The sequence below is a fragment of the Heterodontus francisci genome, unplaced genomic scaffold (genome assembly GCF_036365525.1).
Source record: "Heterodontus francisci isolate sHetFra1 unplaced genomic scaffold, sHetFra1.hap1 HAP1_SCAFFOLD_51_2, whole genome shotgun sequence".
NCBI classification, from domain to species: domain Eukaryota; kingdom Metazoa; phylum Chordata; class Chondrichthyes; order Heterodontiformes; family Heterodontidae; genus Heterodontus; species Heterodontus francisci.
The window spans coordinates 6,614,728-6,619,084 of NW_027141369.1; the positions used below are offsets into that span (position 1 = coordinate 6,614,728).

General features: G+C 44.1%; 1 non-coding gene across 1 annotated transcript; it reads left to right on the plus strand.

Moving 5' to 3' along the window:
• Nucleotides 1-3,720: 3,720 nt before the first annotated feature.
• On the plus strand, nt 3,721-3,811 carry trnar-ucu (transfer RNA arginine (anticodon UCU)). The gene is given in 2 exon segments: nt 3,721-3,757; nt 3,776-3,811. It is a non-coding gene; the product is annotated as a tRNA-Arg (tRNA).
• The last annotated feature ends 546 nt before the right edge of the window (nt 3,812-4,357 follow it).

Here is a 4,357-nt window from a genome sequence, read left to right on the forward strand (position 1 = left end):
TACCCAGTCTCGGATGGCCTGTTCTCTCGAGGTGTTATACACCTCTATCAATTCTCCACTCAATCTCCTTTGATATAGGCAGAATAATCCTAGCTTTTCCAACCTAACCTTGTAACTAAAATCCCCCATCCCTGGATCCATTCTGGTAAATCGCCTCTGCATCCTCTCAAGGACCCTCACATTCTTTCTAAAGTCTGCTGAGCAGAACTGGAACAAACACTCCAATTGGGGCCTAACCAGAGTTTTATAATGGTTCAGCATAACTTCCCTGCTTTTGTACTCAATGCCTCTATTTATAAAGCCCAAGATCCCATATGCTTTGCTAACCACTCTCGCAATATGTCTTGCCACCTTCAAAGATCGGTGCACATGTACCCCAAGTCTCTCTATTCCAGCACACTCTTTATAACTGTGCCATTAATTATATATTGCCTCTCCCTATTCCTTATGCCAAAATACATCACCTCACACTTGTCACTATTAAATTCCATCTGCCACCTGTCTGCCCATTCTGCTAGCCTATCACTGTCCTGTTGCAGGCAATTCATATCATCCTCACTGTTTGCCACTCCTCCAAGTTTGGTGTCATCGGCATATTTTGAGATTCTACTCTGTATTCCAAGATCCAAGTCACTTCCCTTTAGCAAAAAAAGCAGTGGTTCTGGCACTGACCCTTGGGGAACACCACTGTCGACTATCCTCCGGTCTGACCTAGAACCATTTAATATGACTCGCTGTTTTCTGTCTTTAAAACAATTTACTATCCAAATGGACACTGACCCTCCTAATCCATGAACCCCAATTTTGTAAACCACCCTTTTATGTGGAACTTTATAAAATGCTTTCCTAACATCCATATAAACAACATCCACTGCTTTCCCTTCATCAGTATTCTCAGATAGTTTATCAACAAATGCAGTTAGATTCGTCAAGCATGAACTCCCATTGATAAATCCATGCCCACTCTCCTGAATTAACTCAAACATCTCCAAAGGACTTGATTTTTTTCCCTGACCTGTTGATCTCATGCTGATAGCAAGCTCACCATCGAACATGTATTTGGCAATGTGACCGTCATCCATTTGGCCCAGTCAACAGAGTCACCGCTGACTCAAGAGGGCAAACATGCTGCGGATCCCTGCACGCTGGTGTACTTCCGCATTCGGCACTCTGTCCTGCCAGGAGATGCCCAGTATCCATCTAAGGCAGTGGAGGTGGAAGCTGTTCAGCCGCTTTTTTTGGCTTGTATAAGTTGTTGATGCTTCTCTACTATAAAGGAGGGTGCTGAGAACACAAGCCTGGTACACGTGGAGCTTTGTATTTTCGGTCAGTTTGCTGTCGGTTCACACTTGTCTTCTCAACTTTGACATGACAGCTGCAGCATTGGCAATCCTGGTGCTGATTTCAGCATCAAGGGCCAGATTGCTGGTGATTGTTGATTGAAGGTATGTGAAGCTGTTGACAACCTCCAAAGTGAGGTTGTCGATGTTGATGGAAGGTGGAGTCTCTCCGTCCTGGCCCGTAACTTTCATCTTCCTGATGCTGATTGTCAGTCCAAACTCTTTGCAGGCCAGGGAGAACCGATCTACAAGCTGCTGTGACTGAACTTCATTATGGGATGTCAGCACAGCATCATCAGCAAATAGCAACTCACAGACTAGGAACTTACCCACTTTGGTCTTGGCGCACAGTCTTGCCAAGTTGAACAGCTTGTCGTCAGCTCTGATGTGCAGGTGAACACCTATATCTGAGTAATTGAAAGTGTACAATAGCAGCATGGAGAAGAATATGCCAATTATAAAGGATGTGATAACTAGACAGTTCGAAAATGATGACATGATTGAGCAGAGTCAACATAGATTTATGAAAAGGAAAACAGGTTTGAAAAACCTGTTGAGATTTTTGAGGATGTTACCTGTAGAACAGATAAAGGAGAACCAGTGGATGTGTGGTATTTGTATTTTCCTTTGGTAAGGTCCCACACAGGAGGTGAGTAAACAAAATTAGAGCACATAGGCTTGGGGATAATATACTGATATGGATTGAGAATTGGTTAACAGACCGAAAACAGAGAGCGGGAATAACGGGTCCTTCTCAGGATGGCAGGCTGTTACTATTGGGGTACTGCAAGGATCAGTGTTGGAGCCACAGCTGTTAACAACCTATATAAATGATTTGGATGTGGGGATTAAATGTAATATTTCCAAGTTTGCAGATGACACAAAGCTCGGTGAAGTGTGAGTTGTGAGGAGGATGCAGAGAGGCTTCCAGGGGACCTGGAGAGGCTAAGTGAATGGGCAAGAACATGGAATATAATGTGAACAAGTGTGAAGTTATTCACTTTGGTAGGATAAACAGAAAGACAGAGTATTTCTTAAATGGTGAGAGGTTGGGAAGTGTTGATGTCCAAAGGGACCTGGGTGTCCTTGTTCCTGAGACACTAAAAGCTCTTGTGCAGGTGCAGCAATCAATTAGGAAGGCAAATGGTATGTTGTACCCACACGAGGGGTCATGAGTACAGGAGTAAAGATGTCTTGCTGCAATTGTATGGAGCCTTGGTGAATCCGCACTGGAGTATTGTGTACAGTTTAGTCTCATCTTATGAAGGATACACTTGCCAGAGAGGGGGTGAAACAGAGGGTCAACAGACTAATCTTTTTTTTGCATTTATTTCATTTCATCTCAGTTTGTTCAGTTTGCTTACCTACTGTTTTTTTTCAGGTTTGTTCTTCCTGCTGTTCAATATTCAGTCCATTAACACCTAATCTGTACGAATGCTTTGTCTTTCAACACACCATTAACATATTGTTTGCCTTTGCTGCATGACCTTTTGGTCAGCTATGTGGCCTTGTCCAATCTACACCTTCTCCTTTGTTATCTCCTGCCCCACCCCCACCCCACTTGCTTATAACCTGTGACTTTTCTAATATATGTCAGTTCCGAAGATGGGTCACTGACCTGAAACGTTAACTCTGCTTCTCTTTTCACAGATGCTGCCAGACCTGCTGAGTGGTTCCAGTATTTCTTGTTTTTATGTCACCAGACTAATCCCTGGGATGGTGGGATTGTCTTATGAGGAATCTGGGCCTGTATTCCTTAAAGTTTCGAAGAATGAGAGGTGATCTGATTGAAACTGACAAAATTCTTACAGGGCGTGACAGTGTGGATGTAGACAGGATGTTTGCCCTGGTTGGTGAGTCTAAAACCAAAGGACATCGTCTCAGAATAAGGAGTAGGCCATTTAAAACTGAGATGGGTGGCATTTCTTCACTCAGACGGTGGTGAATCATTGGAATACTGTGCCCCAGAGGGCTGTGGCAGCTCAATCATTGAGCATGTTCAAGACAGAAATTGATAGAAATCTTGATACTCATGACATCAAGGGATATGGGGATAGCATGGGAAAGGGGCTTTGAGATAGGTGATCAGCCATGATGGAATTGAATGACAGAGCAGGCTCGACGGGCTGAATAGCTGACTCCTCTGTTCCTCTGTTCCTAAGAGAGTTGGCGCCAGAGCGCAGCCCTGCTTTACCCCACTGCTGATCTTGAAAGCGTCTGATGTTGCTCCATTGTAACTGATGGAACTGTGCATGTTCTCGTGGAAAGAAGAGATGATGCCCAAGAGGTCAGGAGGGCAGCCGATGTTCCATTGCAGTTTGAAGAGGCCGTCTCTGCTGACAATATCAAAGGCCTTAGTGATGTTAACGAAAACGTGTGAGGCTCTGTGGCGCAATGGATAGCGTGTTGGACTTCTAATTAATAATTAAGATGATATTCAAAGGTTGTGGGTTCATGTCCCACCAGAGTCAGATTTTGGACCAGAAACAGAGGAGCACAACGGAACAACACATGAAGAAATGTGCCAAAAGCACAGACTCGGTGACAGAGCGAGAGAGAGAGGAGCAGAGCAGGGGACAAAAATCGAGGAGTGACGTCACAATGGAGAGTGAGAGCAGGGAAACAGAGAGCCGCTGGGGTGAGGATACAGGATTTGGTTCTTTCTTCGGTGCAGTGGAAGGAGCTGTTTGGTGAGGATCTGGTAAGCTGTGACATCGCAGGCAAGCAGGTAGTTGATTGGTTTGGAAGAACCGACCTGCTTGATGCGCATCTGGTAAGTGATTAAGAACCATTTTAGTCCTAACGTTTAAAATAGTAAACAAACTAGTGGTAAGTTTAATAAAATATGCAATAAAATGAATAATTGAATAAAATATTTAAGTAGTTAATTGAAACACGTTAAGGATGACAGGACAGGTGATGTGTCACAGCTGCAGCATGTGGGAGTTCCTGGATGCCAGTGTGATCCAGGGCAAACACGTCTGCAGTAAGTGTTTGTGGCTCAAAGAGGGAGAAAA